This window comes from Mesoplodon mirus, assembly GCF_964341445.2.
Source record: "Mesoplodon mirus genome assembly, chromosome: 16".
Classification (NCBI taxonomy): Eukaryota; Metazoa; Chordata; class Mammalia; order Artiodactyla; family Ziphiidae; genus Mesoplodon; species Mesoplodon mirus.
In genome coordinates this window covers 19,595,402-19,618,572 of record NC_138992.1, presented here as the reverse complement: position 1 = coordinate 19,618,572, position 23,171 = coordinate 19,595,402, and the positions used below count along the sequence as shown (strand labels likewise).

Sequence of the window (23,171 nt, the reverse complement as noted above, 5' to 3'; positions counted from 1 at the left end):
TCATAGCATTTAAATGAAGGCAGCTATGATTTTAAAATACAGTACATAATGATAGGTACACAGAAATATTATGGATTTTTTCGTAAGTTATTTTGCATGATACTAGCAGGGAACAGCAGAATAAATTATATTGTTTTCCTTGAATTTGTACCATGTGGTTATTGCCTTAATTCTGACTACAATGTTATTGCTTGGTAAAATGCTTAATTTTACCAGAATTAAATCTTGTTACTTTTTCTACCTCCATAGTTGGTATAGCTGTTGAGATTATAACCCTAAATAATTTTCGACAGTGATGTAATTTTAAACTAAAATATTATAAAATTTAAAATACTCCTTGGTACACAATTATATTGTGAAACATATTAAGACAGTGTTCTTGCACTTTCAGTAAAATATGTCCAGAATGCTAATTTTATTACTTTGTACGAGCTCTCAGATGATGGAATATGTAGGCTGTTTCTGCACTGAAAAAAAACTTTTTGTTTTTGCTTTTTATTTTATTTATTTATTTTTTAAAACATCTTTATTGGAGTATAATTGCTTTACAATGGTGTGTTAGTTTCTGCTTTATAACAAAGTGTATCAGTTATTGTATAGATTTTTTAATAGAGAATGATTTAATTATGACCATTTGTGTGTCTCTCAGTGGCTGCACCTTGGATTAAAAGTTTTATTTTAGCTTGATTCTGATTTCTGATATTTCAATGACTTATTTAAACGAAAATGATTTATTTAAACTAAATTCCTTGATTTTTGATAATCTCCAATTAACTGTAATTAATTTCAGGATCTCAGGGTAGAAACAGACTTTAAAAGTAATCCAGTTGACTCCTGGTTCTGATGCCAGACCTCTTCTTCAATATTTCTGCTTGTGTTTATCAAGCCTGAACTTGATTTCTTTTCTTAATAAAAGACTCACTTCCTTTCAGGGATTTTCCATCTTGAAAAAATTTCAACTGCTTGAAAATATTTCCTTATGTTGTTTTACAGCCTATCTCTATTTGGTCTCCAGCCCTCAGAAGCATCAGAGAAAGTCTAATCCCTCTCTCCATGACAGCAGCCCAACCACAAAATTACACACAGCCATAAATTCCCCTCCTCTCGGCTTCTTTCGCTGTGTTTCCTCTACTTTAGTGCTACACATTCCCTCAGGCCCTCTTTATATTTCAGTTTCAAAATACCTAACAAACTATGTTGGAAACAGCAGATAACTTTACTCCATTATTATAGAAGGTATCAGGTTCATGAAGAAATATCATTTAAGTTAGATACAAATTTGTCATGAAAAAGAATTATAATATTTTTTCCTAGAGAGATAAAATTCAATGAATTGCTATGTTGAAATTGGGCAATGTAACTTCCAATATTTATCTTTCAGTGATGTTTTATTGGGCTATTAAAACTCATACTTAATTCAATAAATTGGATTTTTTTAAAGGCCTGCTTAGATTCACTTGGTATATTTATGGACCACCAGCCATTGAACATGGCATAATCCTGAAATTCTTAGCTCCTTAACTATCCCAGCATATTACTAATGCAATAAATAATTTCACAAATTATCTAGTAGCAAGATCTGGCTTTTTGAATACACTGAATTTAAAAGCAAAAAGCTCCAGATCTACATACATAATTATACTGCATGATCATTTCTATCCCTAATTCCTTAATCAGAACAGTCATTAGCAATGAAATAATAAAGGAACTTGGATTGTGAAGGAAATAAAGATTAGCGATGCTAAGATCAGATAGCTGGTTTTAGCAAGTCAGGTTGAAATTGGCCTCTATTTTATTATTCAAATAAATAATGCAACTACCTTGTCATAAACCTTTTCAATTTTAAGGATAAAGCACTAGGTATTTGTTTTCTTTGATGCACGTTTTGCAAGTGTTAAAATCCATTTGAGTAAATTTTAAAGATCTTGGCTTTATTCAATGATTCATGAAGCAAACAGCATCTAATCTAGCAGACAGAAAGGAGCTCCAAGGAGCTGTACATAATGAAAGACTTTTATAGGCAAAAGGGAGTGGGAACAAGGAGTTTATACTGGACAAAAAAGTGGGTTGGTTATTGCAAGGTCACTTTTCTTTAGGGGGTGGCAGGTGTCTATCAGGCAGATTACCTGACTAGTGCTGATCAGGTGATTCCTGATTGGCTGGTTTAAGATTCCATTTCTGGGAGAGCCAAAACTGTAATGAAGCCTACATTTGGTGATAAGTGACTCCATTTGGGGCCTGTTGTCTTGTTTTTAATACATGAAATCCATGGGTATCTAAGGGATTAAACTATTATGCATTTTAACAGAATGACCTATCAACTCATCCCGAGTCAGGGGCAGTGATTTTGGGGATGTCCTTGTGAAACTGGTTTTTGGTAGATTCAAAAAGGTATTTCTTTTTTGGTTTGTATGGCTGAAGTCCCTGAAGTTCAAGAATTTTAATTTTAACTATTCAACTGAAAGCAGTGCTTTATGACCTCATATGGGTTCCAAGTAATTCATTGAGAAGAAGCAAAGCAGTGCTTGGGAGAACTATAAATAAAAGTAATTAAGGTTCCTAGTAAGGCAAAGATTGGCAAAGAAGGCTATAGCAGCTCCCACCTCCAAGACAGTCTGTGCTCTGGAGGATGGTTAGATTCACTGGGCCTACGTCTACATAATGCAAAACGCATCCCTGCTATTTAGATTTCTGCATGGTACATAAATATTAATAAAAAATTCCTGCCCTTAAATATTACATGTCGCAGTTAATATTCTGTATTCTCTGTCTAGATATCTGCTTCTCAATATCTGCTGTTAGAACTTTATTAATAAATTTGAAGCCTTGTTTTCCCTGTGTGTGAATTTTATCTGAAACACTAGGTTCAAACTAATAAGGGGAAAAAAATATGGGCCATTTATTTATCGATGGAAGATAGGAATGTACCATGCACCCTATTTTGCAATATAAGATATTACTGAGATAAATGTTATCTTGGATGCAATGTGCTTCATCTTCTGTTTAACATAGCAGAGGAATGTTTCACTGCCTCTTGGGGGTACAGAGGTTCCCCATTATTGAAGAGCTAGTTCAACAAGATATCTAGGATGCTGAAGAGCCTCCTGCATTGGAGGGAGACTCAACAGCAGGGAGACTCAACTCAGGCAGTGCCGTCAATGTGGCTGCCCATTGCAGTCCTCTTGGGAACTTTATAAAATACTGTTGCCTGGGTCCTAGCACCAGGGATTCTGAGTTGATTGATTTGGGGTAAGTCTTGGTCATTGGGAATTTTAAAAGTGTCTCAGGTGATTTTAATGGGCAGACACAACTGATAACAGCTGTTCTAAAATCACTTCTCACTGAGATTAGAGGTCACTTCTAATACGATTCTATAACTTAAACACCAAATCCAGTTCCATGAGTTTCAAAATATGCTCCCTACAAAAACCCTAGATCTGCAAATAATCTATACAAAGAGATTCTGTGGTCAAATAAACTTGGGAAGTGTTACATATCTTATCATGCTCTAGGAGAAATTAAATTTACCTTGCCACGTTAAAGACCATGGTAGAGACACTTGTCTTATCTAGTGTTTCGCAGAATTTTTAATCAGGTTTCTCATTTTTTTCCCAGAATTTTTAACCAGCTTTCTCATTTTTTATAACAGCTGTTATCATCCCCTGAAACTAGCATTCGTTGGTCTACACATTGGTTATGATGCTTTGAGTTTTGTTGATTTATTTCTGAACTCTGTGTTTAAAAAAGAAATTCCCACCTAGCTGCTTATCTATACAATACACCGCAAAATTCACTAAGCTATTTTTGGTCACATGATCTATATTGGTAATTACTATATCTGTGTGGCTGTTGAATACAGTGCATGTTGGTAAGACTCTCTCTGGAGATACCTCTTCTCTGGGGCTATTCCCTGTAAACCTGGTGTTTGTTAGTGCAAAGGTCCTGGTAATAAGGCTATTCATCTTTAGTGCCCCTAAAGTGTGACAAGCAGGGGCGGGCTACTGCTCTCGTTTGAAAGTTACTGTCTTACCAATGACTTAAATCTCCTTTAAATGGACTCCCTCTGCAGCTTGAGTCATGGATTCCTTGTCTTAAAATGCTTTTCTCTGTCTTAAAATGCCTTAAAATCTTGAAAGCATTATGGAATGTGTTTCTTTGGCAGAGAGGAGAGCTGGAGGACTTGGGATGTAGAAAGAGTAGGACATGGAGTGATCAACGTTTTGTGGAGATAGAGCCAAGAAAGGGGAGTTTTAACTCGCAAATGAGGGTTAGATTGACGGGCTGGCAAATTGGCCTTGAGGCTGGAGACGGCAGCAGACATGTCGTTTATCATTTCTCCCTGGGTAGAGATGAAGATGTGACGAGCATACACACCAAAGAGCAAGACTGCCCATGCTGCTTACTTCACATCTCAGGTGTCGTTTTATTTGCTTTCTTGGCAGAATGCCACCGTGGCCTCCTCCTGCACTCATTTTCTTTCCCTGGCTTCTGGAACTGTGTATTCTCATTCCTTTGGCCTTATGGCTTTAACTTCTCCTTCTGGTCACCCCCAGGTTGGTGAAGACCCTCTAGCTCTTTGCTCATATGGTGACCTATGCCCACCCACTTCCATTATGATACTAGCTCCAGATAATGGAAAGTTTCATTAGTTTTCTCTTAACCATATTATCTTTATATTAAATGTCTAACTAAATAATATGGCTTTATATTTACTGTCATACCCTTAAGAGTTGGAAGTGTACTGCTTACGTGTGTCTCCCCAGATCATGGTAGACACTTAACAAGATGTCAACAAAAGTTTGTTAAACTAAGTTGATTGATTAATCCCATAAACACTCAGGAACTCCAGTAGGGAAATGGAATCAAAGCCAGCAAGAAACATCACCAAAAGGAATAGTGATTTATGTTTCTAATGTATACATACCTTTTGTCACCTAGAAAGGTCACTCTTTTTGATTATGGAACTGATTAATATTTATTGTAGAAGACTTTTAAAATAAAGGAAGGAATAAAGAACATAAAAACAATGCAAAAACCCACCACCCAAAAGTAACAGTTGTAAATAATTCCAAGTGTTACCTTAAAGGTCTTTTTCTATGCATAGGTAGGGGTCTATCCATGTAGCTATCTAAATTATACTTACAAGAGGATTTGGATCATGCTGAAAAAATGGTTTGTAGCCTCTTTCATTCAATATTATTGTCTTTCATTTGACAAATATTTAGAGGACTTAGTATCATGTACCAGGTACTATTTTAAGTTCTAGGGATATATTAGTGAACAGTATCTTGAAGGTTTTCCTGAAAACTTGATTTTTAATGACTTACTATTATTTCATATTTTAGGTTAACTATAATCCATTTAACAAATTTCTGACTGTTGTTACCATTTCACTATTATTTTAATCTTGCAACAAGTACCCTTACTCATAAATCTTTGTGTTCTTCTCTGATCACTCACTTAAGATAGAAGAGTAGTTATTGGACATGAACTTTTTAAAAAGTTGTTTAGAGGGGCTTCTGTGAAAGGTTGTAATAATTAATAAACCCTGCCCCCCAAACAATGTATGAGAGTGCCCATCCTGCCACCCTCACTGGTATTAACTTGTACTTTCACTCTTAATTATATTTATCTGCTTATACATTGCCTCATTATAGAACTTTTTTATTCTAGTACGTCTAACATTCATATTCTTATATGAATAAGTAATCTTTGTTTTTCCATTTTTTGTTGATTTTCACTGAATATGACCACTGACAAAATACAGATTTTAAAGGAAACCCCTAAAACCTTATTTTGAGGATTTTCTTTTAAGGATCTAAGTTATCCAATTGCCCCTCAGTATCCACAGGGGATTTGTTCCAGGACCCACCATGGATACCAAAATCCCTGGATGTTCAAGTCCCATAGCCCTCTGTTCTCTGGATCTGAGGTTTTGCCTCCCTGGATTCAAACGACCACAGTACAACTGTGTTGTACTGTATGCATTTCTTGAAAAAAATCTGTATAAGTGGACCCTCACAGTTCAAATCCATGTTGTTCAAGGGTCAATTGTACATTAGCCTCCTGGCAAAGGTCCTGGGGTTTTCCAAATGGTCTCTTGCTGATTGCCTTCCACGGTTAAAATATTCAGTTCAGGTGCTCGCATTTAGTAGAGGTACATTAAGCAAAGCAGATGTTCAGTGAAAGTCAAGTGTCCTTCAAAGAGTAATAACAGCATCCCAGGGGCTCCCTTTGAGTGTGAAACCTTCTCTGAGACTCAGCATAATAATTTGTCGGGAGAATCCCGTCGCATCAATCTGCATGAAAAAGAAAAATCCAGCTTAACCTAGATGAACATATCTGACAGTACTGTACATTGTGGACTGCTGTCTCTGGTTTTAGAATATTAATGGAAAAGGTCCAGGTGTTGTCAGAAAAAAAAAATTTAATCCTAGTCACTAATTAATAAAATGCTCCAATTTCTGAAGGGAAATTATCAACTTATTGAAAAGAAGACGCATCCAAGGACAAGAAGTGCCATTCATCAAGGATTTCTAAGTGAATACAAAACAATCTAAATGGAGTGCTATTTAGTTTAATTAAAGGAAAATAAAAAATAACTGTGTATTTTTTTTTTATCAATGAGGGTCACCATGTCAAGGATGCAATAGGAAATTAAAGGAAGTTCGGCTGGTCTCAAGAGCAAAGCATCTTTGCTTTTGGTACAAAAGTGGATGACTCCATACTTTGGCTGACTCTAACTTTACAGCTTCTTCTTCTTTTTTAATTTTTAAAAAATATATTTATTTATTTGGCTGCATCGGGTCTTAGTTGTGGTGTGCAGGCTCTAAAGCACTCAGGCTTAGTTGCCCCGTGGTATGTGGGATTCTAGTTCCCTGAACGGGGATTGAACCCACATCCCCCCTGCATTGGAAGGTGGATTCTTAACCACTGGACCACCAGGGAAGTCCCTACAGCTTCTTTTTATTTGTTCTTTTCTTTCCATAGTTTGCTTCTTTGCTTCCCATGAACACATACCCCTTAGAACTTATAGAACTTGTTTTTGTTCCTGTTGCTTCTGCCATGCAATCCGGAAGTCAAAGAGCAGATCTGCATAGAGTAAATCAGGGTTTCTGAACCTCAGCACCACTGGATGGATAGCTCTTTATTGAGAAGGGCTGTCCTGTACGTTGTAGGACTTGAAGCAGCATCCATGGCCTCTGTTCACTAGATGCCAGCAGCACCCCCTCCCCTAGTTGGGATAACCAAAAATGTCTCCAGATGTTGCCAAGTGTCCTTTGGGAGGCAAAATTGCCCCTGATTGACAACCATTAGAGTAAATGTAGCCCAGTCTTCCTTAAGGGTCCTCTGCTTCAACTCTTGGCAGGCCACCTTCCATTCTCTATCCAACAGCCATAGTGGTCTTTCTGAAAAATAAAATCCTGCCACTTCCCCCCTTATGACATTCCAGTTGTTTCTCATGGCACTGCAGTAAAATCTGAATTCTTTGCAGCATCCATTCAGGCCCTCCTTGATCTTGCCCCAGCCCACTTTCTGCCCTCATAGGCCACCCCACAGCCTTCTACATTTATCCTGGTAAGTTACCACCTCAAAGCAGCCTTTCCTGTCCACCTACGAATGGAGCCCCTCCCTTCTTCCAGTCACTCTGTTATATCTGGTTTATTTTCTCTATAAGCACTATTTTTAAAAAAAAAATTATTTATTTAGGCTGCGTTGGGTCTTCATTGCTGCGCGGGCTTTTCTCTGGTTGCGGCGAGCGGGGGCTGCTCTTCGTTGCAGTGCGTGCTTCTCATTGTGGTGGCTTCTCTTGTTGCGGAGCATGGGCTCTAGGCACATGGGCTTCAGTAGTTGTGGCTCACGGGCTCTAGAGTTCAGGCTCAGTAGTTGTGGCTCACGGGCTCTAGAGTTCAGGCTCAGTAGTTGTGGCGCACAGGCTTAGTTGCTCCACAACATCTGAGCATGGATCTTCCTGGCCCAGGGCTTGAACCTGTGTCCCCTATATTGGCAGGCGGATTCTTAACCACTGCGCCACCAGGGAAGTCCCTATAAGCACTTACTGCAACCTGAGATTGCCTGGTATCTTTATTCATTTACTAATTTATTGTCTTTTCCCAAGCATAGTAGAATGTCAGTTCCAAGAGTGCAAAAGGAATTTGTTTTGTTCACTACTCCTTGCTCAATGCCTACGACAAACCTAGTACTTTATAGGCACTGAAAAAATATACTAAGAATGAACGAATAAATAAATGGGTACCAATAGGCAGAGCTAGTGACTAGGTATTTGTATTTTCTCTTTTTCCATATTCAAATTTAGTAATTCAGTAATATTTCAAATAGTCCAACAGGCACAGAGAATAAAGTAATCATCCTAATGTATCTACTATCCAGACAATGTGATCTAGAGGTGCAAAGGGTGAAGTGTGCCATTATGTATCTGACAGAGTCCGTGTGCATATGTATACAATATTTTACAAACAGTTTGAGACTTTTTCCATCTATGTAAATCCATACTTATGGTTAACTATTCATTGAGGGTGGAATGCTGAAAAGAGTAAGATTCATTTCCCACCATCAAGGGGCTCACAGTCTGGTGGATGGGCAGTCACGGACAAGGAGACCATTAGAATAGTCTGATAAGTGTTTCAATGTGAAATGAAGCATTAGGGGGTAGGGGAGCACTTAAGAGAAACTCTGGAACAGACAGGAGCTGGAGTGTTATGTGTTGGAAATCATGGAACCCTGACTAGAGCCTCTAGAACCCTGACTAGGGCCCCTCAAAGAGCCCTCTGATATATTTCAGCAGAGAATCACTCCACGTGGTTAATGAAAGTAGTGTGCTTACATAGCCTGCCTTACCCAGTGAAGAATAGCTGTTGGCAATTGGCTGTGTTCCATGGCCCTGGAAGCCTCCAGATTTGGAAAGGCTTCAGTTTCCTCACTTCTTTTGCTTTCCATGATTGCTTTGATATATGTGCAACTCCTAGAGTCCCCTACTTCCAAAAAACCTTCTGAGCCAGTGGGGAAAAAAAGTTTGTTTTGTAGAACTTCCAAACATTTGTGGATTGCCATCGATTGCTTTTTCACTGCAACAGCTGGGCAAATGGGTACCATCTGATAGTAATATAATATTGATATTCTGCCCTCAGTGATGGGTTCAGTACAAATATTGTGCCCAAGCATTTCCTTTCATTTTTAAGTATGGCACTATTTAAAGTGGGGGCAGTGGTATTTTCAGATATTTTCCATAATTCCAGAAAATGTGGCTAGGGCATTAAGGTATGGCTAAGTAAAGGGAATCCTATAAAGAGTACTTAAAAAAAAATTGGGGGAGAGAGTTTATGACCTAGTAAGTCCAGCTCATTAGTTCTTCAGTTGAATAGTTGCTCAATGTGGTTTAAATCGATCAGGTATTTCATGGAACAGCAACCAGGACAGTCAAGATTCTCATAATTATTACATCGCATTACCCAAGAACTCAAAAGGCAAATATCTCTCAGATTAATTTATTATATGAGAGGCAGTTCCTGCTCTTCTTGATTTGGGGGTAGGTAGAAGCCATGCATATTGATTTCAAATATGTCAAAGCCATTGAGATGTTGTTAATTTGGGAAGACAGACACAGAAAGGAGCTCAGACAGAGGAGTTGAGAGTTTTCTATTTCTCATCTGAAGATGACTGGATAATCATCCTGAGAATAAGTGTCTTCCTATCCTTCTGCTTCAAATTTTAGCTATTCAAAGTAGAATATGAGAGTGATTTGGCTTATTATTCCTTGGTTCCCTGTCCCTTGCCCCAACTTTTTTTTTCTTTTTTTGACTTCTGTGTCTCGAGTAGTGCACCAAGATGATTTTTCTTCTTTGTTTTTGTTGTTGTTAGTTAAATTTGTGCAGGGTTTTCTTAAACTGCCTTTATGATACCATGCCTCCCACATGGGCAAAACAGTCACACTCTCTGCAAGGCTGGAGTAGGGAGTCATCAATAAGGAACTTCTTCCCCAAGGATTAAAGATATCCACTTTCTAGTCTGTTTCTACCCCTGTGGACACAAATGTCAAAATCCGTATTGCTGGTGGCATTTAAACTGGTATATGCACAGAACAGGAAGCATAACTGTTTACGATTAATCACTCTGGGCCACCAGTCAAAATATTTTCTGTGCAAAAATGCCTTTTCCTATTTTGTACCAATTAATATTGGACGGAACTCAAGAGTCACAGTTAATCTGTGGCAAAGCTTTTATTTGCTGTCAGGCATACAGACATGAAAAACGCTCAATGCAATATTTTAACTAGTAAAAATATGCTGAGAAGTGTATTTTTCTGAAGTAGATTTTTATTACACTTCATTACATTTCCAAATTTAATGGACACATATATTATGCCCTATCACCATGGGAACTGCATAAAGACAGGCTTTTTATAGGCTGTTGGATGTAGTTATAAAACTCTCACAAAGACAAAATTGTTTCTAGTAAGTTTAGAAGAAGCTGTGCTCATTTACAGTACGTATAATTTACTGCAGAGCTTGAGGCAATAGAGAAAGTCTTTATTTGATTTAGAGACCAGCACTTCTTTTTATGAAGCTCTTAAGTTTTAATTATTTCAGGTCTATGTTCATGAAGATACAGTTTGGCTTATTAAGAAAGTAAATAAAAAAACACAAACTTCCTATGACTTAAAAAAGACAAAAACTTTTATAACTGTTTATAAAGCAAAAGACTTTAGAAAACAAAAGTTTCCAAACATACGTAAAAGTAGGAACTACAATGAATCCCAATATGCAACTTCAATAACCATCAACATTATCTGTACTTATTTTATCTATACCTCTGCCACCACCACTTCTTTTTTTTTTTTCGGTATGCGGGCCTCTCACTGTTGTGGCCTCTCCCGTTGCGGAGCACAGGCTCCGGATGCGCAGGCTCAGCGGCCATGGCTCACAGGCCCAGCCACTCTGCGGCATGTGGGATCCTCCCGGACCGGGGCACAAACCCGTGTCCCCTGCATCGGCAGGCGGACTCTCAACCACTGCACCACCAGGGAAGCCCATGCCACCACCACTTTTATGGTTGAAGTATTTTAAAGAAAATCTCAGACATTATATCATTTTACTCTCAAGTACTTTAATATGCATCTTAAAAAAGGAAAAGGGCAAGAAAAATGTCTACATAGCTAACAGCTTTCTACATTCAATGAAAAGTATCATAAAACAATATGACAGATATCAAGCATATAGATCATATCAGGGTTACTTCGCTTATTACAAACTAGTAAAACATGAAAAGATAAAGGATTTTCAGATTTCCCCAAAAGCAAAATCTGGCTCTCCACTGTTTAAAAGGGACATACCTAAAATTAAATAATTTCAAAGGTTAAAAATATAAATAGGCATTTCTCCAAAGAAGATATACAGACTGCCAACAAACACATGAAAGAATGCTCAACATCATTAATCATTAGAGAAATGCAAATCAAAACTACAATGAGATATCATCTCACACCAGTCAGAATGGCCATCATCAAGAAATCTAGAAACAATAAATGCTGGAGAGGGTGTGGAGAAAAGGGAACCCTCTTGCACTGCTGGTGGGAATGTGAATCGGTACAGCCACTATGGAGAACAGTATGGAGGTTCCTTAAAAAACTAAAAATAGAACTACCATATGACCCAACAATCCCACTACTAGGCATATACCCTGAGAAAACCATAATTCAAAAAGAGACATGTACCAAAATGTTCATTGCAGCTCTATTCACAATAGCCCGGAGCTGGAAACAACCTAAGTGTCCATCATCGGATGAATGGATAAAGAAGATGTGGCACATATATACAATGGAATATTACTCAGCCATAAAAAGAAACGAAACTGAGCTATTTGTAATGAGGTGGATAGACCTAGAGTCTGTCATACAGAGTGAAGTAAGTCAGAAAGAGAAAGACAAATACCGTATGCTAACATATATATATGGAATTTAAGGAAAAAAATGTCATGAAGAACCTAGGGGTAAAACAGGAATAAAGACACAGACCTACTTGAGAATGGACTTAGGATATGGGGAGGGGGAAGGGTAAGCTGTGACAAAGCGAAAGACAGGTATGGACATATATACAGTACCAAACGTAAGGTAGATAGCTAGTGGGAAGCAGCCGCGTAGCACAGGGAGATCAGGTCAGTGCTTTGTGGCCGCCTAGAGGGGTGGGATAGGGAGGGTGGGAGGGAGGGAGACGCAAGAGGGAAGGGATGGGGGGACAGATGTATATGTATGACTGATTCACTTTGTTATAAAGCAGAAACTAAAAAAAAAAAAAACAAGATACAAAGATATGAAGGTCATTATCGGAAGAGTTAAAAACACACCTGAAAGAGTTAACTGTGTCTACCTCCTGGTTGCGGGGGGAGGGGGGGATTGGAGATGGGAAGTCAAAAGCAGTAAAGTATTGTTTTCATTAAAAAAAAGGTTAAAAATAAAAAGCTAGGCAATTGCAATTCAAAAAGCATAGGACGATATAGGCAAGATAGAATTAAGACCAAAAATATTAAAGTAGATTAAAAGGGATATTTTATAATACTAAAGGCTGAAAATCACAAAGAAGATGCCAAAGTTATTATTATTACCCAGTTCTCTGATAACACAGCAACAACATTTGAAAAGCAGAAACTACTAGAGATGAGAAATAGAGACACACTAGAAATAGGAGATTTTAACACACTTGTCTCAATCCTGGAGAAATCAGAGGAGAAAACACTAATAAGGATAGAGAAACCTCAACTAACATAATCGATAAGATGGAGCTAATAACTCTGTATTGAAGTTTGAACCCTGATAACAGAGGCTATGCTTTCCTTTCATGTCAGAGTCTTTGGAACTGAAATTAGTGAAAGCTGATGGGGGGAAAAAAGTCATAGAGTTTGAACCATGCCTTAACATTCTGCAGCACTTTCAAAGTTAGAAAACATGTTCACTTTTTCTACTCAAAGTTATTTATGCATTTTCCATGTTCCATTCACATGGTTCCATCCCAAACAAGGATTTATTCGCGATTTATGGTTTTCCATATTAAGAGTCAGCATTGGTGCTGATTTTTACATTAGGCCGAGCTTGAAATGTTTTCCTCAAATGTTTCCAGCTTTAACCTGCAAGGAACTATCCAGTTTAGCCTCATAGGCACTTTCTGCCTTTTTTAAATGCCGGGAGAGCACTGTGAAGACAAACAGGGAGATTGTTTCCCCTTCAGTCACAGTCCATGCCTGACAAGTACACGGGGCTTCGTAATTAGACAGGTAAATGCAGGTCTTTTTTTTTTTTTTTTTTTTTTTTTTTTTTTTTGCGGTGCGCGGGCCTCTCACTGCCGTGGCCTCTCCCGCTGCGGAGCACAGGCTCTGGACGCGCAGGCTCAGCGGCCATGGCTCACGGGCCCAGCCGCTCCGCGGCATAAGGGATCCTCCCGGACCGGGGCACGAACCCGCGTCCCCTGCATCGGCAGGCGGACTCCCAACCACTCCACCACCAGGGAAGCCCCAGGGAAGCCGGGAAGCCCCCCTCCGGCTTATCTTTTAAGACTCAGTTCAAACCTCCCTCTCTGCCCGTTGGCTTATCCATTTCCATGGTTTCTCCTACCTTGTGTATCAGATTAGGTGACCTAGTTTTTAGGCATCTTACAAAATCCCACTAGTTGTTCATTGCTTTTGTGTCCCAGTGAGCAAAGGATCCCCATTCACACCCTGGGATACTGTAAGATAAAGTTTGTCTTTCACCAGTTCTCACCTGCCAGATGAGAGAGGACCAACTCCTAGGCTCTAATTTTCTAATTTTCACCTGGTTTATGAAACCAGAGCAGGGCTCTGACCTTAATCGTTGCACAAAGTACATCTTTGATTAGCTTCCTAACAACTCTTTTCCATTGACAAGGAGGTGAGAGCGTGAGAAGGTTAGCTGGGCAGTTAAAAAAAAAAAAGGAGGGGAAATCATTCAAGGGTCAGGGTCTTAGTTAAACTTCAGTTGTTTTTAATCCAGAATGTGTACAGATGATAACTAAAGTAAAGGAAAAACTCAAATAAAACCCTACCTCCATTTGTTTACAAAGGTGTCATCAGAAACAGCCAATATTTTGTACTTTATGCCTTTATCAGAAATATTGTTGTTTACTCTATTCCTTCATTTCCTTCTACCTCTCTCTTCTACAAATGGATGCACTAATGTTTCGTTGGCTAAAAATATAAAATTAAATGGCTCCAAATGGGTAGTGCCTAAATCTGTAACTTTACCCTCATTTTCATCAAGGCCTTGAAAGGAAGAAGGAAAATCTAGGAGCATTAAAACATATAAATACTCATCCTTGTCAGAGCCTTCTAGGCATATTCCTTCAACGAGGCAACCAATTTTCAGTCCAGGTGACTATATTCATCTCTAAGCCAATTCAAACGAATTTAACAGACAGAATTTTATGAGATTCTGTCCCAAGCTTCACCAAGGGCCAATGATGAAACATCTACTTCATTTCCTTCAGTCACTGATTTTCTAATTTGTTGGCAAAAATCTATGACTTCAGTCTAACGTGATATTTTCTTTGTAAGCTCATCTTATCTTTTGCTTATGATTCCCTTGTGTTCTCACTGTTTAAAGATATTTCATCTTTTTATATTTGTTTCATTATACTGCTGAGGTAGAGTTTCTGAATTACAATAGCTGGCTCAGCCATTCTTACCTGCTCTGTGGAATGATACCACGTCTGTTTTCCTCTAATCGTATGGTGTGTCTGGAGTGCTTTGTTTAAAGACAATTATAAGCAATTCAACTGATGTTTGCTCATTTTCTTGTTACATTAGGATGCATATCATCCAGACCAAATGCTCATGTTCACATTTACTCTACCCCCCACCTGCATTTTGCCAATACTTATTTTTCAGTGTTTCCAGTATTCTTATTGTACAAGTTTATTTTTCTCGTTTGACTTGGTAAACAGGAGTTGAAAAATGACAACCATCATTCAGCTAAATTTAGAGTCATAATAATTTAATATTCTATCTTTTTACTAGCAGACCTGTCGAATGTAGAGTTTATACTTCTCCCTTGGTATATTTGTTCAATGCTTTTTTATTCCATTTTCTTTTTTTTGCCTCTTAGTAGCGTTAATTTTATTCTGGATTTTTACTCACATGATCAATTCTCACCATATCCCCTAACAGACCAGGTATTTTTCCTCTTTCTTTTGCTGTCCCTCTCTGTGGGACCATAAAGCAAATTATAGACATTAATTTTTATGACATGGAGACCAAAGTTAAAGAAAACTGTCAACAAAAATTACACAAATGACTATAATCATTTGCTCTGATAAAAATTTGAGCTTTTAAATCCTGGCAGTTTTAAATTCTGTCTGCAAGTATGAAAAATCTTCACTTGGCACAAATTGGGCCTTGTAGGAAAATACTATGCTTTTAATATGGTAAGTAATGGAATTCAGAGAAAAATGAAAGGGAGGAAACTCATCCACATGTAGATACCATGACTGACAGACCTTGTGATCTAAAAGTTTAAGGTACACTGCATGATGAGGGCCTTGAGAATTGGTTTTTAATAAAAATACGTAGTAATTAAGATACTCTCAATGTATAGAGTCTTTCTTTGAAAAATCTCACCAGTTGTACACATGATCTCTTGCTTCTCAGAATGAGGCAAATAAAGGTGGAGGTTTGCCCAAGGGGACCATACACGCTACCATACAAACAACAGGGTATAGTTAACAGGGCTGTGATTGGCCAGAGTCTTTCCTTTGGTGGTTGGGCTTGACCTTCTCCCCAGACCATTGCATTTTGGATATGAGAATATGGATGTCTGGTCAGAGAGCTGCCAGCCATTCAGCTGGGCTATGATACAGAGTATAAATGTAGGTTCAGGGGCCTTAAACACATGGGTACTTAATTGGGGGCCCATTGAGAATCATTAAACATATTGAATGAGAGTATCACATGGTCAGAGAAGCTAAACCTTTCTTGATGCGTGTTCCCATCCCCCAAACAAGTTAGGTTGGGGTTTCTGTATCAGAGTTCAGTCAGTGAAGCAGAATCACTACACACACACACACACACACACACACACACACACACACACACACACACACACATTTATTTTAGAGATTTGGCCATGTGCAATGGGGAGAGCTGGTTAAGTATTCTTCTAAGGTTGCTGTCTTTGCACCTGCTACTAGAGCTTGAAGTCCAAAGGCCAGGAAATCCTGAAGGGAAGATGGATGTAAAGTGGAGTCAAGAAAGGTGAAGCTGGAACCCATAAGCATGAGCTAGAGCTCACGAGGATAGACTGAAGTCTGTGTCCATTCTTGTTACCTTTGGTCTTGGTGGGCTGAATGCCCCTCTGATCTTGGCAGTGTGAATGCTCTATAGAAGCCAAGGCCCTTTGTCATGGGGAAAAACACCCATCCCTGGCCCATTAGTCAAAGATGTTTCTAATAAAGAGATTGGCTCCATTTTTGTCGTTAGCTAACAGTTTCCAATCCCCATCACTCTCCCTTCCCCTTTGCCCCACATCTGGGCAGGCTGATAAGAAAGCCTGGATACTTCCTCCTTTTGTAGTTGTGGGAATTTCAAACCACATAAGCCTCAGCCCGTGTGTGGGACCTATCACTCCAGCAAAGTTGGAGGATTCAGGGAAAGGTGGAGCAGTTGAAGAACTAGCCACTATCTCATGCCAACAAGGTGATCGGTAACAATGTGTATGGGCTAAGAAAGGACTACCCTCCAGATCTCTCGTGAGAATCTCCCTCGTGGTCCAGCCTAACCTGAAACATACAGGAGAAGGAATGTTGGGAAATGTTGTTCAGCCCAGCCAGCTTAACACATTGCAAAGCCACTATAGCTCCTCTTTGATTTTTTCCTTTTTTCTGATACCCGCAATCATTTACTAACTGACATAATCCAATATACATGATGTATAGTTCTCAGCATCTCCTCTTTTTTCCCCTTAAATGAAATATTATTAAAACATTTAGCATAAAGTCTTACACATGCATAACACTTAAAAGTTAGCTATTATTATTCTATTATCACAGAAAATGACATGAATTTATTATCATTTTTCAGGACTGAACTTTCCCATCAAACTAGAGAAGGCTCTTGACTTCTTTGGCCTTGACATCCTCTGAGGGTAGAGCTCTTCGAAAATGTGGAGGGAATTTGCACCCATCTGGTATCTTGCTGTGGTGCTGCCCCAGGGGAAAAAGATTCTTATTCCTAACAGAAGCAGATTTCCAGCACAAGAAATCCATGGACCCAGGTATCCACTGTCCATTTTAAGTGTGTTTTTCATTGGATGTGTAAATCTATGAGTTTATTACATTCTCCTTCATCCCCCCCTTTTTTTTTTCAGAGTTAAAACAGGTTTTATTATGTATACAGCTCTTCTACTTGTTTTTCTTAAGTCCTTCATCCCTTTTTAACTCGGCCCTTGGTTCTCCTTTCTGCCCTCTACCCTGGTTTTCCTGGTATAAGACTTAGTGTGCTTTGGGTTTTATTTTAAAGGGTCTAGGTCTATTAATTTTCTCAAGTACATTTCAAGAGCAAAACTAGAAACTTGGAAAAGGGAAACTAATGTGCAGGGAGTTTAATGAAATACTGGCAGCAAAATAATCCCTTCGTTTAGCTGGTTTACAATAGCAAGCATGTTGAACAATATGGAGAAATACAAGTGTTATTTGTTAGAGGCTGTCTGTGACTCAGGTTGCATTTTAGGAAAGCAGGCTCTGAGATGAAGATCAGCAGTTAGGGCTTTTCTTAGGAAGTGCTCTTGGGATCAACCTATGGAAGGAATGAGAAAGAAGCAGGATTGCACAGAGAGAGATGCCAAGCTGAGATGTAGTCTCACTGGGAGCCTGAGCCATCCCTAAGGGGTGTTCTGTTCTGAAGATGGCCTGGCCCTTCAGAGCTGTCCCTACTTGGGGTGAGAGGGCTGACCCTTTATAGGCCTGTGTTAATCAGTCATTGGATGTGGGCTGTTCTGGGATTGGGAAGAGGTTCCTGACCTTGGGTGAGTGTCTCTCTTCAAGCTAAGGCGATCCCTGGAGGGTGCTGCAGTGGAGAACTGTCTGCCAACACCATCCCTAGCAACTGGGGGACTAAGACCTTTATTCCTGAAGAGGAATCTGAATGGTGCATCACCGTATCCTATATTCTCTGACAGGAGTGCTTATGGAAGGACAGTTTTCTAGAAATGCTTTTCTTTTGCTATCCTATTTTGGAAAATTCTCCACTAACCCAATATCCCATACCTACACCATTAGTAGTTAAGGCAATAAAACCATAATAAAAGGTGCCTTTAATATTTTTTTATGAGTCTCATTGTCAATGTCATATTTTTCTTATAATGTCTTTATATCATAGTCCTATAGCCATGTCAGTATGCTATCCTTGAAAATTGTTGAAAAAACATGACTTTTATAGACTCTGCCTGGGAGGAGAGACCGTTTTCTGTTCTCTCTTAGTTATACTTCTGATCCCAGTCAGGTTTGGATGAGCTCAGTGGATCTCTAGAGCCTGAATAGAGGAGATAAAAATAACTGGAATAATCTTCCCTCCGCCCATCCACCTGCATCTTGTTCTGATCTCTTCTCTGCACCCTGTAAGGATGATCCATGGGGGTTACATTTCCCCACCACCCTTTCTGGCTTCTTCTCATTGGGTTCAACCACAGGGAGACAAGAAGAAGGAAATGAGCATGTGAAGCGGGAAGACACTGGGAAATTTCTTCCCCGTAGCCCCCATGTATCAGTGCACCTCTTTGGAAGTAGCTGTATCCTGTGATTGCAACCCAGCCAGGCGGTCCCTCCTCTAGGTTCGAAGCTCTCACTAGTTCAGCTCTAAACTTGGCCCACCAAGTGCATGGCCAAAGTGGCAATTATTTTCTGCAATTTTTAAAAAAAACATCACTAACTTTGTTACACATTTCCCAGGAGATCTGCCCCCAGAAACCTGGTCAATTAGATGTTGTTATCGCTTAGGATCAATACAACACCTGTGAGGGGTTTTTTGTTTGTTTGTTTGTTTGTTTGTTTGTTTTGCGGTACACGGGCCTCTCACTGTCGCGGCCCCTCCCGTTGCGGAGCACAGGCTCCGGACGTGCAGGCTCAGCGGCCAAGGCTCTGCAGCATGTGGGATCCTCCCAGACCGGGGCACGGGATCTTCCCGGACCGGGGCACGAACCCGTGTCCCCTGCATCGGCAGGCGGACTCTCAACCACTGCGCCACCAGGGAAGCCCACCTGTGAGTTTTTATATTCTACCAGATACTCATATTTTCTAATTAGGATCTGTTGTTGGAGGATGATAGTAATAAACCCATAGGCAGCGTAGAGGGTTGGCTGTGGACCCTGAGGCAACAGCTTATCGTCATAGCAGAGCTGAAAAGGCAGGTACCAAGAAAACCTGGAAAACCTCCTGCAAAATGAGTGAGGATGCCTGCCAAGCTCAGGGACTCTGACTTCTGTACACCTTTCTCTAGGCTGCCTGCAGCCAATCCTCTCATAGTTTGAGCAGGTCGTACCCTCTCTCCCCCCACCTGCCAACTTTCTTCACCACTGTTTGTCTCCTGATAACAGCTGTTATTATTTAGTGACAGTGAATGATTGAGAAGAACACATATAACGGGATGTTAGTGACTCTTTTCTCCCCTTCTAGCCCACAGAAAGAGAAGCTGACACTGTTGCTAAATTTCTGAATTCTCTTGAACTGGAAGAGTTAGGAGTTATTGATTGATCGATTGATTGAAGGATAATTGATTTACAATATTGTGTTTGTTTCAGGTGTACAGCATAGTGATTCAATTTTTTGCAGATTATATTCCATTATCGGTTATTACAAGATATTGGGTATAATGCCCTGTGCTATACAGTAAATCCTTGTTGCTCATCTGTCTTATGTGTAGTAGTTGTGTCTGTTAATCCCATACTCCTAATTTATCCCTCCCCACCTCCCTCTCCCCTTTGGTAACCATTAGTTTGTTTTCTATGTCTGTGAGTCTGTTTCTGTTTTGTATATGGATTCATCTGTATTATTTTTTAGATTCCCCATATAAGTGATATCTTATAGTATTTGTCTTTCTCTGCCTGGCTTATTTCACTAAGCATAATATTCTCTAGGGGATTTTAAGGTTTGGTTTTGTTTGGGAGGATTAACTGTGGGTTTCTCCGTGGAGGAGGGAGACAGGCCAGTGCTTGGTTGGGCAGAGCTTGAGTGACCGCTGAGATGAAGAACATGGTCAAGGACCTGCTGTGTCCCACTGGGGAGAGGGAGGATGTGGAATCAGAGTCTGGGGTGGATAACTCCTAGGAAATGGCATCCCTGAGCTTGCCCAGGGCCGCCGTGCTTGGGAGGACAAACTGAAATACTGAGTCAGCCCAAAGTATCCCAACAGTGCTGGAGGATTTGAGAGAGCTGATGTTTATTTGTTTGTTTGTTTATTTATGTATTTATCTATTTAAATGCATAGAGGAAAAATATACTTTGAATATTAAAACTGTGGTTTTATGGCTATGACTTCTTTTATATTAAATTTGTTGATTTGAAGAACATCCCAAGGAAATAATAATATAGGTCATCCCTAGATGTATAAAAGCCTAAAGTGGGGAAATATTGAGTAGTTCAGGGCCACAATTATAGAGGTAACATCCACAAAGCCCTGGACCCTCTCTTACTATTCTTGCCCCAAATTCCGAAGATTCTTCTGTAATAGCAGGAGGTGAAGGGAGCCAAAGATTTACTGAAATTAAATTTCTCTCCAACCGGGTAGGTGGAAACTTAGAGCAGATATAATCTGATTTAGAAAAATAAAGCAGGTGTGCTGCATATTCTATCATGTGTTCTGTTAATTTGCTCTGTCCTCTCTCAGCCTTGCTCTGTGGCCTGCATGGCTGCATCAACAGGCTGACTTGCTCTTTGGCTTTCATTGGGTCCATCCAGGGTCAGATTTAGGGTGAAAGGAGTGAGGTCCCCAGGGCGTGGTGATGGCCCCCTTAGATTTTGTGCCTAGTCTGGGCCTTGTATTCAGCAAGAAGAGTCAAGATGGAGGAGAGTGAAGCTGGCACATTTATTCCCCCACCCTCGCTGCTGGGTTGCTAAGGGCTGGTTGTATTCTTTCAGAGAGGCAATCGTTCCTATCTGGCAGACCTCTCCATAAAGTTCCTCTTCCAGGTTCCCCTGAGCATGGCCCTCTTACTCCTTTAAGTGTATTTTTGGGATGGGGGTGGGGACAGGGAGAAGGACCTGGGGGTAATAGCTGGCTCTCTGCTAGAGACCTAAGGTACTGTACCATTTTTTTTTGTTGTTGTTGTTGTTTTGCGGTACGCGGGCCTCTCACCGTTGTGGCCTCTCCCGTTGCGGAGCACAGGCTCTGGACACACAGGCTCAGCGGCCATGACTCACGGGCCCAGCCTCTCCGCGGCATGTGGGATCTTCCTGGACCGGGGCACGAACCCGTGTACCCTGCATCAGCAGGCGGACTCTCAACCACTGCGCCACCAGGGAAGCCCTACTGTACCATTTTTTATTACCCTGGAGGACTCCTCTCTTCCTCATTACAGTCCTATAGAACTGCATGCTTCCTTTTAGGGGACTGAATCCTGCCCACACCTTTAAAATAGTCCCTTTATTAAAGTCACCCATTTGCTTATATAAGTGGGCCTCTGTTTCTTGCTGGGACCTGACGTGATATAGCATGTAACTTGTCTTGATCCTTAGACCTGTGATCCAAAATTTAACTCCTTCACATTTAATAAATGAAATAGTTTCCTTAGTATTTGTCTTCCCCCCTAGTTTTCTGGCTCCCTTCGTAGGAAGGGCCACTGAGTTGTTACCAGTGTTTCTACAGAGCCTAGCAATATGCTCAGCATATAATAGGTTCTCAATAAATGCTTTCAGACTAATCTACTATCTCGGCAAAATCTAGGTCATAATTTCTGCTTCTAAGAAAAAAGTCAAGGCTTATTGGATGACTGTCTGTTTGAAGAAAAATCTTGCAATAGAGGAATAGATGGAGAAAGGAGAAGTGAATCTGTCCTCTGTCCCTGCCTCTACAATACATCATGGATCTCCCTGAGCCCTTTAATTTTTCCTCTGTCATTTCTTGGCTGTCAACACCCCTGTCTGGTGGATATGGCAAAACAGCTTCCAGTAAGCAAACTTCAGGAAAAAAAATTAAAAAGCATGATAAGTACAGCACATGCTCATTTCTCCTTAATTGCTTGATCTTCCATCTGTTGGTCTGGGATAATATTGACAGAGGATTAAAGACACTACACCATCTCCTGAATCAAATGAGAGCAGTCATTCTCAAATTACAGAGCATGACGTTTTTATGTTTTGCAACATCAAGAGGAAAGAGCATTTAATTTATTTTAATGTGGTTAATTTGAAGCTAGATTAGATCATCTAGTTAACTCATAGGTTCTTGACTTTTAAGACCAGACATTGTTTAGCATCTCATTTTCACAGTGGTAGTTGCTGCTGTCAATATTGGCTTATGTCTAATTAATAGGGAAGCTTACCTGGAATCCCAGACACAAAATCTATAAGCTAAAAGCGAGAGCTAATATGATTTTCAGAAGAGAATCACCCTTAAATAAGAAGCAGCTGCGTGTTGCTTCAAACTAAACACAACTTTGATGCTTGAATATTTCGATTCATTTTTATGTATGGAAAAATGTTATTTTAAAACCTACTTTCTCCTGGTGAAGACTAGATAGAGTGATGGAAATTTTCAAAAATGATAAAAGCAACACTAGTGGTCAGTACTTGAGATCATTTATATGGTGCCTGGGGAAAGGGAAAAGATACTTTTGATCTGATCTTAGTGATAAGACAAGATGACATTTTCAGCTGGGCTTGGATGGGTTCTCAGCTGGAAGTTCTTGCTTCTCCAGGGAGGGGATTCATTGAATTTCTAAATCAGATTTGGAGTTGATAATAAGCCATAACAAATTGCAATTGCAGTTTTCCACCATAGTTTATAGACTGCATGATCGGGAATGAGATTGGGTAGATAAAATATTTCAGTGGCTTAGACTTTTGAGACTCTTGAAGACTTCAGTACTTGAAGTCTAATGTAGTAAGATGTGAAGTTCAATTTTCTTCTTAAGTGATTTTGGGAGCTCTTAAAAATACTTCAGC

The 23,171-nt window shown here is 39.7% G+C and overlaps 1 protein-coding gene across 3 annotated transcripts in view; it reads left to right on the top strand.

The window, feature by feature from the left end:
- Positions 1–23,171, top strand: part of LOC309791728 (uncharacterized protein) — a 275,665-nt gene that overhangs the window by 45,866 nt on the left and 206,628 nt on the right. Inside the window, exon 1 of one of the 3 annotated variants that reach the window (XM_082600768.1) lies at positions 17,117–17,290. The exons of the other annotated variants lie outside the window; for them this stretch is intronic. The gene's annotated coding sequence lies outside the window, so the exon portion shown is untranslated. Of the gene's footprint in view, positions 1–17,116; positions 17,291–23,171 lie in introns of those variants that run through there. 3 annotated transcript variants of the gene reach the window in all.